The 11,091-nt window shown below is 42.9% G+C and overlaps 1 protein-coding gene across 4 annotated transcripts in view; it reads right to left on the minus strand.

Moving 5' to 3' along the window:
• Positions 1-6,058, minus strand: part of LOC133510689 (pituitary adenylate cyclase-activating polypeptide type I receptor-like) — a 47,086-nt gene extending 41,028 nt beyond the window's left edge. For all 4 annotated transcript variants that reach the window (XR_009797682.1, XM_061838907.1, XM_061838906.1 and 1 more), the window contains exon 1: positions 5,964-6,058. The gene's annotated coding sequence lies outside the window, so the exon portion shown is untranslated. The remainder of the gene's footprint in view (positions 1-5,963) is intronic.
• Between the last annotated feature and the right edge of the window lie 5,033 nt (positions 6,059-11,091).

Below are 11,091 nucleotides of genomic sequence, written 5' to 3' on the forward strand. Positions count from 1 at the left end.
TAGCCGTTTCGTGAGTTGAGTTAAAAATGTAGCCGTGGAAGTGGAGAAAGAGGTGCGGGTATGCTAACCTTAGCGGTGTGGAGACACAGGTGGCTTGCAATGGATACCGCCGGATCACGAACCCAGCCAATGATGAATTGGTTGTAGACCTCCAGATCTTTGTAATTCTTTAGTTGGTCCACGGTGTAAGCGCTTGTCGAGAAGAGGAGATAGCTGACGATGTCTGGATAGGTTACCGACGCCCACGTTTGTGTGCTCCGTTTGTGTTTCTCCAAGGCGTATGGGTCGACATTGTTTGTTGTTTCTCGAAACAACATCTAACGAGCGCCGATAACGTTCCAGAGTCTTTTTAGCCATCATGCGTCACTTTTAACAGTCGTACAAGCATTTGGGTAACTCCGGTCTGTATCTGAAAGCAATAGAGTGAACGGCGCTTCGGTCGAGCCAACCCATCCGACATGGCCGCGTCCCCCGGATATAGTCACGCAGCCGAAAACAGTCTATGGCCACCAATGGAATGACGGCATGAAATAGTGAAAGATTTAAATGCTGTAGCTGCAGAATTCAGTACGAATTTTTTCCGTGTGCACATTTTCGGCTCATATAGTCTAACACAATTAATGTAGCTTTAAAAAATGAGTTTACAGGCCCTTTAAACGACGGGAACACTTAATGGCAAGTTTGCGCAAGTAGCACGTCTGTCAAGACGAGGGTTTTGTGTAAAGCTCCGCAAGCACAGCAGCCGGTCGGCCTTTGAAAAGCCGCTGATTGGTTTCGGAGCGCCGGCCCGCCGCTGCCGCCGCTTTGGGATGTAATTGCAGGTTGTCACAGAAACAGAAATGTTCTGTAATGGTTGAGTCACGTCGCCAATGTCGCCCCTCGGCCAGCGAGGGGGGGGGGGGGGTGGCCGGGGGAACGAACGGCCGGCGACCATCTTTAGGCATTCTGGGTGATGGCACGGAGCATCTACGGGCAGATTAGACGGCATTGGCGTGACTCGGAGGCTGTCGCAGCCCAGACGACGTCATGCAAAAGGCAGTTCGGAACAAGTGTTGTTTCATCAACATTCAGCAAGTCCGCCATTGCAGTCGGAGATGCAAAGCTTTTTTTAACCACCATTTTGACAAAAATGTGGGCGGGGGAAGGGAGGTGGGGGGGGGGCGATGCCAGTCATATGAAATATTGAACGATTCCGAATGAATCTTTGAAAAGCACTCAAAAGATGCGAGAAAAGTCCTCATGGGAAACTAAGTTTATTTTTTGGGGGGGCTTAGATTGAAGAGGCCCTGGCGTGGACATTTTTTTTTTAATCATCGTAGAATCCCTCACAATAACGATCGTAGTAATTATATGTGTTTATACACATTTAAGCGTTGTAGTTATATGCTTGTTTTTTTTAAAAATATTTTGGGGTGACAAGTAAGTAGCATTATAGTAACAAGCATTATATTTGGGTTTGGTTAAAAAATGTGATAAAATTAGCACAAAAAATACAAATATGAAAAAGGTAAATGGAACAATGAAATGAAATTATAGACACTATATTGAAACCATTTGAGTGAAACATTTCACTCAAACGGTTTCTATTCTAATTTCATTTCATTGTTCCATTTACCTTTTTCATATTTGTATTATCACCCCCCAAAAAAACAAAATAAAAAGGAAAACCATGAAAAGAAAAACAAATAAAAATGATTTAAATATAAAATCATGAAAAGTGCCTTGTGATTCCTCTTATCACCAAAAATATGTAGTCAATACGAAATTATTAAAAACATGTTTTTAAATGTGATCAAATTAGCACAAAAAATACAAATGTTAAAAAGATAAAAGCAACAATGAAATGAAATTAGAATAGAAACCATTTGAGTGAAAAGGTGTTTTAAATAAAATATCACATTTCACTCAAACGGTTTCTATTCTAATTTCATTTCATTGTTCCATTTACCTTTTTCCTATTTGTATTATCACCCCCCCAAAAAAGCAAAATAAAAAGTAAAACCATGAAATGAAAAATAAATTATTTAAATACAAAATCTTGAAAAGTGCCTTGTGATTCCTTCTATCACCAAAAAATATGTAAACAATACAAAATATTTTTTTACATTAAAATGTGATCAAATTAGCACAAAAAATACAAATATGCTCCATTAACCTTTTTCCTACTTGTATTTTTTGCGCTTATTTTAAGTGGATGTATTTGTTTTATGTCAAAAAAAAGTTTTGTATTGTTTACATATTTTTGGGTGATAGAAGGAATCACAAGCCATGTTTTATGATTTTATATTTAAATCATTTATATTATTTTTCATTTAACGGTTATACTTTTTATTTTGTTTTTTTGGGGGGGTGATTAGTAACTGCTAAAAAATTCTTTTTTGTTACAAATTAAAAACACATTTTTACATTATTTTATTGTATTTTCTGTTCATACAATGTTTTCCATTTTGCTATTTTTATATTAAAGAGCATGTTTTATTTTTACATAACGTCATTATCTTGGAAAGAACGACAACGAGGTGGCCTGTGCAAAGAACGTGTATCTTAAACTACGGCAATCCCAGAATGCTGTGGAACATTAATGCTTATAGTAAAAGTAAAACTTTTTTAATATAAAAGATTTTTTTTTTTTTTTTGGGATATCGTGCTGCGTACCTAATGATGTAGCCAGAAATGTCCGGCAACGGAGCCTTGCAAGTGCGCCCGCGGCGTGACAATCAAACGTCATCGCTATGCGGCTCACTCAAGCCACACTCAATCATAACGCCACATCATCAGGTCGCCATGGCAACATGAAGTCAGAGCACTGTGTGTGCTTCTTTTTCGTTTTCTTTTTTTCTCCCTCCCCGCAGACATGAAAAGGAAAGACATCTATGTGAAAAAAGGAACATTGGATGTTTCTGAAATGGATCGAGGGACAAGTCGTTCAATCCTGGTGAAAATCTGACAGAGACGCGATTAATAAATACAATTATAATTTAATAAATATATAAGGCTTTCTGTGTGGGGTTACGTGCACTGTTTATCTGCCAGTTAGCTTGTTAGAAGGGTTTTACGCACACACACTCACGAAGGCTTGACTTGATGCATCAATTTCATAGCGTCTTTGCATAAACAATAATATGAAGCACTGGTGTGAAACTCAAGGCCTGGGGGCCACATCCGGCCCGTCGCATGATTTTATGTGGCCCGCGAAGGTAAATCATCTCTATCATAATTTTTGCTGAAATGTGTACCAAAATTTGAAATGGTCACATTAGAAACAATTATGTTGAGATACTACAAGCATTTTTCTGGTAACAAACATAAAAAATAGTTCAAAACCTATTCCTCTTGATTTCTGATTCCAAAATGCCCCCGTGGATTTGGAAACGTGGTTATGCCGACCTACAAGTACGAGCCGGTAGACGGAGTTAGTATAACCTTATAATCAATCCATCCATCCATTTTGGTCACCACTTATCCTCACGAGGGTTGTTGAAGTGCTGGAGCCTATCCCAGCTGTCAATGGGCAGGAGGCGGGGTACACCCTGAACTGATCGCCAGCCAATCGCAGGGCATATAGAGACAAACAGCCGCACTCGCAGTCACACCTAGGGGCAATTTTGTGTGTCCAATAAACTCAAGGCCCGGGGGCCAGATCTGGACCGCCACATGATTTTATGTGGCCCGCGAAGCCAAATCTAGAGAGTGAATTTCCATGATTCTTGTAAAAATCTGTACCAATTCACAATCACACCTAGGGGCAATTTAGATCGTCCAATTAATGTTGCACGTTTTGGGGATGTGGGAGGAAACCGGAGTGCCCGGAGAAAACCCACACAGGTACGGGGGAAAACATGCTAACTGCACACGGGCGGGTCCGGGATTGAACCCGGGACCTCAGAACTATGAGGCCAACATATATATAAATAATAGTCTGGGATGATTGTCACCAAAAGTTTTGGTATTTGTCAAAGTTCTGACCGAGCGTCGCCAATGTCCTCGAAACTGTTCCGTCCCGTCTCCGTCTTGTCTTAACCATCTGGTGAGGAAACTGCCGTCAGCACATTGCCATTCTCTCTCTCTCTCTCTCTCGCAAGCGCACACCTCTTGGTCTCGATGCCTTGCTTGTCAGTCCAGCTGGTGTTTTACACGAAGGCCTGTCAGCTGCAGCCCTCCCCGGTGCGGGGGCGAGCGGCGAGGAGAAGAGGACAAATAAGATGATGGATAAAAAGACCAACGAGGGGCATCGCGCACTCATTTTGCCGTACAGTCGGCCACAAACGTGCATATGAAATGAACGGGCGAGATAAAGCCCGCCTTCCGAGATTGTCCGCCCCTCAACTTTTTTTTGCCCTCTTTGGGGTCAGAGGTGAGCTTGTGCCTGCAATTTTCCGTCCATTTGCTGTATTGTTTTTTTTGTTTGTTTTCAGGCGCCGAAATGAGGTGAGGGCATGGCCGATTCTTCCGCACACAGCAGTTCTCGTCCATGAAAATCACAAGACTAACAGGAGATAGACGCCAAAATATTGTCTAATTATGATCACAATCACACTTTTCATCCTCCTGTGCTTGTTTCTTTTGCCACATTTTTTGTTCCGGCTCATTCTTTCCCAGTTTTCACCCGCCTCCAAGGTTAAGATTATTTTTATTGATTGTTCTCCACTCGTGTTGTAAACGATGCGTCCTATATATTTTTTTGCTTACAATCTATCTCCTGTTGTGTCCCTTTCCATTTATTTTTGTTGTTTTTTGTCACCTACCATAATTCCAGGCCGACAGAGCGCAACTGGTTATAAGCCTCACCCAGGACATTCGGAAAGGAAATACTATTTGGTACATACATAAGACGCAGGCGTGAAAAAGCTGCAAGTACCCACATTGAAATGAGATATTTACAAAGAAAGACAGGACACAGCTAACGCTAATGCCACCGCGCTAACGCTAACACTAGCACAGACACGCTAACGCTAATGCTACCCCCGCTGTGCTTACAGGCCCGGTTAAAAAAAAAAAAAAACATACTGGTAAAAATCTGAGAAATGGCAGTAACACGCTAGCGCAGCTGGTAAAAGTCACTTCCTCGGCACATATATTCCACCGGTCTCATTCTTACCTTTTCCGCTCGAGTGCCCCCTTGCGCCCTTTAGAAAAAATGCACAAATTCGCCGCATCACCGCATAAACCGCAGGGTTGAAAGCGTGTGAAAAAAGTTGCGGCTTACAGGACGGAAATTGCGGTACTTATTTTTCCGTATTTTGGCCTCGACAAGTTTATCTTGAGTTTATGTTGTTCACTCTTTTCAGTGAAGATTTTATCAAGAATCATGGAAGTAGGCACACATGATTTCCTTTCATGGGCTAAATAAAATGAAAAGGCCAGATCTGGCCCCCGGGCCTTGAGTTTGACCCCGGGCGATTGCGAGTTGTCATTGAAGCTAACGCGCATGTTTTTTAGAGCGGGGTCGGGGAGGTGATTTGCCGAAAACCCACACAAGCACGGCAAGAACTACACACTAAAAAGTCCGGAGCCAAGATTCAAACACCAAACCGACTGTAAATATTGATTTTTTTTGAACAACTTGTCCGCCTTTTTCTCAAGAAGAAAAAAAATTGGAAAAATCTTTACACTATTTCCAAGAGCGTCTGCTTTCTAAACACCGCGCCCCGCCTTCTTTAGCCTCCCCTCAAAATACAACAAAAAGTAATTGTAAGCTTCGGCGTTCCTCCCCTCGAGGTCGGCGTGGCTTCATTCCGGCGGTTCGGGCCGGGAGCCCCCCCCGCAATGAGCAAGGTTAATATCCCGGCAGCGTGTCGAAATGAAATCCGCGACTGCATGACTACGCCGGTTGAGTGATGCACCTGTTCGCTGTAATTAGCCGTGCCGGGCTTCTAATTAGCTGCCACGGCCAAGGTTAAACCGCTTTAAAGGCACACCCGCCGCTTTGCGACTAACGGTTTTGATTGGCAACACGGGCTTACCTGATTGGCTCACTCTTGTCCATCCATCCGTCCGTATTCTTTGCCGCTTATCCTCACAAGGCTGTCAACGGGCAGGAGGCGGGGTACACCCTGAACTGGTCGCCAGCCAATCGCAGGGCACATGGAAATGAACAACAGCCCCACACTCGCAATCACACGGAGGGACGATTTAGAGCACAGGTGTCAAACTCAAGGCACAGGGGCCAGATCTGGCCCACCACATGATTTGATGTGGCCTGAGAAGCCAAATCTAGAGATTTAATTTCCATGATTCTTGTAAAAATCTCTACCAATTCACAATCACACCTATGGGCAATTTAGAGTGTCCAATTAATGTTGCATGTTTTTAGGATGTGGGAGGAAACTGGAGTGCCCGGAGGAAACCCACGCAGGCACGGGGAGAACATGCAAACTCCGCACAGGCGGGTCTGGGATTGAACCCGGGAACTCAGATCTGGCCCGATTTTACGTGGCCCACGAAGCCAAATTTAGAGTGTGAATTTCTATGATTCTTGTAAAAATCTGTATCAAAATTTCAAATTGTCATATATCATAAATCATATATCATAAATGATAACAGCATTTGCAAAAACCCTTTAGACCACTGGTGTCAAAGTCAAGGTCCGGGGGCCAGATCTGGCCCGCCAAATGATCTTATGTGGCCCGCGAAGCCACATCTAGAGTGTCAATTTCCGTGACTCTTGTAAAAATCTGTAAAAAAAATGTCAAATTGTCATATATCGTAAATGATAAAGTTGAGATATCACAAGCATTTTTGTGTTACCAAACGTCAATAGTTGAAAAACACATTACCCTTGATTTCTGATACCAAAAATAGTTCATGAAGTGATGATGTAAATATGATGAGATGATTAAATATTTTTGTTCCACCGTCATAACGGCCCTCTGAGGGAAACCGGAACAACAACGTGGCCTGCGAGAAAAATGAGTTTGACACCCCAGAATGCGGTAAGCTTTAAACAAAACCCAGCAAAAGTCAGAATACTAACGCAACTGTGTGGTTTCACACAGCAACACAGCACCCAAAGATTGTATCTTCTTTTCGACGGAGATGCCGCAAAACACCGGCAAATGGAACAAACCCCCTCTGCCTTTCACACAGAACCCAGCAAAAGAGGCTGCAAATGTGCATGCTTTCACGCAGCATCACAGATTTCGACTTTTTTTTTTTTTTGATACACAGATCATACCAAGTAATCCTGCACCAGAGCTCTAAGAGAAGGCGGGGGCGTTTCTCCGCTTCTCCTTTTCACACAGAACCCAGCGATGCAGGATTTTAGCGCGGCAGCGGCACAGCTCAGGGCTTCGCGCCGAGCCTTCGCGGCGTCTCTCGGCGCGATAAAATGGCCTTCTGCGCTAATTGAAGTCAACGAGGCGCGGAAGTGGGCGAGCGGGTTGCCATGGAAACACAAGCTGGGAAAAGCGGAGCCGGGAGAAGGCCCGGGAGGCCGTTCAAGAGGTTTATGTTTAGAAGCGCCGTGTGATGACATCACAAGGAACCTGACGTCAATCCATAAAGTTGATGGTTTACGCCGTTGAATCTGCTCTATGTACACATACAATTTTAACCTTGCGAGAAACATAAATGGATTGGTATCCTATTTTCTTGTGTTTCATTTATGATCGTTTAAAATTTGCAATTTTAATGCCTTTGTAGGATATTAACATGTTATAATACATGCATTATTATTTTTGTTCCAAGTTTTATTTGAAACTTCCAAATGAAGTAGATCCAAGTCATTACAATAGTATTTTATTGTGTCTAATTTTTATTGTATTGAAAGTTCATCATTTCAACCATATTGGACAATATCAAAATAATCAGAAATGAATTCCTAAATATTTGATTGGATTCACCAATACATTAATACCTCGCAAAAGTTTCATTAAATAACTGTTTTTTTCTACTGGACATATATTTGAATCAAAATGCTCATTTGATTTTAGTTAAGAAAATCAAAAAATTGTATAATACATATGTTCATTAAAGTCTTAACATTGGAGAGTATGAATATTATATAATATAGGATATTATATAATACTAGGTGAGTAAATTATAGTTTCAGTTGATTATATAATATTTCAGTGGATAATATTGAGAAATGAAATGAAATATGGTATTTTATTGTTAAATTATGCATGAATCTTTTTAACTTTATTGGAAAACATAAAACTACATTCAGTTACATCAAATATTAATTTTTTTTCTCTCTTATTTGGTGAAAAAAAATCTATTTGAAAGTCATCAGACATTATGACGTGATTTTGCCACTGTGGTCATCATTTTTCATCTGAGAGAAATCCCGACGCCCCACCCTCACCAGCTTCCTTGCTTGAATATAAAAAGATTAAAACCGCTACGGCTAAAGACATCTTTTAATATACTCGGGGAATATCTGTCAAGCTATTTTTCCACGCAGAATTCCGATATTGTGGCCTAACACGCACGCAAACGTTGCGTCAAGCCGCCGTGGAAGTGCCGAATCTCCACCGTCTGGCTTATGTCACTTTAAAAATAACACTCCTGATCTTTGGAGACGCAGCGGGCCGACGATGCTCTGGCCGTGTCGCCATGGAAACAGCAGCCATTAGGCGACCATTTCGCTATTTACCTCCAGATAGAAGACGGGCAGTCGCGAACTGTGACCCCCGCCTCTTCTTTTTCTATTCTCAGTGCTTTAAACTTGTTGTGAGCTTGAAAATGAAGGGATTGGGGGCTTATACCATGGGAGGGGGGGCTGCATATTGATAAGTAAGCCAGACACAAAAAGCTGGATGATAACAGCAATTTTTTTTGTCTGTCAAAATAGCTCATATATATTTTTCAATATCCATCCGTCCATCTTCTTAGCCGCTTATCCTCACAAGGGTCACGGTGAGTGCTGGAGGCTATTCCAGCTGTCAACAGGCAGGAGGCAGGGTACACCCTGAACTGGTTGCCAGCCAATCACAGGGCACATCGAGAGAAACGACAGTTGCACCATGGAGCAATTTAGAATGTCCAATTCATGTTGCATGCGTTTGGGATGTGGGAGGAAACCGGAGTGCCTCCAGGCACGGCAAGAACATGCAAACTCCACAGCGGCAGGGCTGGGATCGAACCCTGGACCTCAGATCAGAATTGTGAGGCCATTGCTTTCCAGCGGATCCACCGTGCCGCTATGAGAAATACATACTACGAATATTGTACATTGTTTGTTTACTGGTGCTGTTGAATGGTTTGTGCTCAAATCAAATATCCATTAATCCAGCCATTTTCTTAGCCGCTTATCCTCACGAGGGTCACAGAAGTGCTGGAGCCTATCCCAGGTGTCAATGGGCTGGTGGCAGGGTAGACCCTAAAGTGGTTGCCACCCAATTGCAGGGCACATAGAGATTCAATCACACCTAGGGGCAATTTAGAGTGTCCAATAAATGTTGCATGTTTCTGGGATGTGGGAGGAAACCGGAGTGCCCGGAGGAAACCCACACAGGCACGGGGAGAACACGCAAACTCCACACAGGTGAACGCGGGATTGAACCGGGGACCTCAGAACTGTGAGGCCAACACTGTCCAGCGGATCCACCATGCAGCCATTTTTAAATGTATTTTAAACATTAAAATGCACATAATTTATATTAAAAACAATTGAGATTTTTTTTTTTTTGTTTTGTTACTTTGAAGGTTCACCGAGCAAGACTACCATAAATAGCTGATGAAAACAGTTTTTGCTTTCCTTGAAATGGAATGTCCTTTCAGTCTTCAGTCGGACCCAAAAGCAGGACTCCAAGATGAGGACATGATGTTCGGTGTGTTTTATTATCAACGAAAGTTGCCCACGACAACACAGTCCAAGAAGGCAGGATCCAAAACATGAGAAACATTGTCCGATAACTATGAGTCAACTAAAGAGCATAACCAAAAGCGTGACTGGGCTACAATGGCGCAGTGGGGGAGTAACCCGCGGGAAAAGCATACTCGACAAACTGGCAAAAACCAGTGACAAAAGTCCATGTGACAGAGCTGTGACCGGCGACACGTGTCGGAGATGAGACCGCTCGGAGCGGTGGCCAGGCCACGTCCCTCTTGGCCGTGGTCCGGCCTTGCTCACGATATTTTTTTGTCTTTTTTTTTTTTTTCTTAAACAGCAATGGATTACTTCCTGTTGAATTGGTTGAGTCTCCCAGTTCTCAGGTATCCCATTACAGCTGCTTAATTAAAAACACAAAAACACATATTTATACTAGAACTATTAAAACTACCAGTACTACAGTACTACACCTGGTGGGGGGGGGGTGAAAACTGTAACCTGGGACATCAAAATGCTACAAATGAACTTTGTTGACAGTCTCCAAGTGGGATGCAGTAAGTGAGAAAGAGACCCACAGAATCAGAACTCAGGACTTGAAGTGACACCGGACACGACAGGAGGCTGCTTGGCCTTAGGAAAGGTGGACACACGCGCACACCGATAATCACGAGCCTGCGGACAGATGGAGGAAATGGAGGCGCACAAACACGCATTAGAGCGACAGACAAGGTTGGTGTCGGCGCGGATGTGTCCTCTGTTCTCTCTTGTCCGGGAGCCTCTTTATTCACTTATGATAATGAAGCGTCGCGCAGGGAGAAGACGGTCGTTGCGACGCTAACGGAGAAGCCGCAGAGTGCGCCAGCTCCCAAATGCCTTCGACGGCGAAGTGCGGCAAGACGAGTTGCTCGCGTATTGATTTACTCAGCCCGCAATTTTTGACGTGCTCAATTTGAATTTGTTTCGCCCGATCGGGGTCAACTTTTTGAATTATGACCACGTTATTGTTTTACATGTACAGGGACTTTCACTTTAGAACACAGGTGTCAAACTCAAGGCCCGGGGGCCTAATCCGGCTCGCCACATGATTTTATGTGGCCCGCGGAGGCAAATCATGTGTATGAACTTCTATGTTTTTTTTGTTCAAATCTCCACCAAAATTTCAAATTGTCACATCATAAATAATAACAGATATTACAAGCATTTTTCGTGTTACCAACCAACAATATTTGGAAGAACCCATTACCCTTGGTTTCTGATTACAAAACTAGTTCATAAATCCATCCATCTATTTTCTTTGCCGCTTATCCTCACGAGGT

This window comes from Syngnathoides biaculeatus, chromosome 13, assembly GCF_019802595.1.
Source record: "Syngnathoides biaculeatus isolate LvHL_M chromosome 13, ASM1980259v1, whole genome shotgun sequence".
Taxonomy (NCBI): Eukaryota; Metazoa; Chordata; class Actinopteri; order Syngnathiformes; family Syngnathidae; genus Syngnathoides; species Syngnathoides biaculeatus.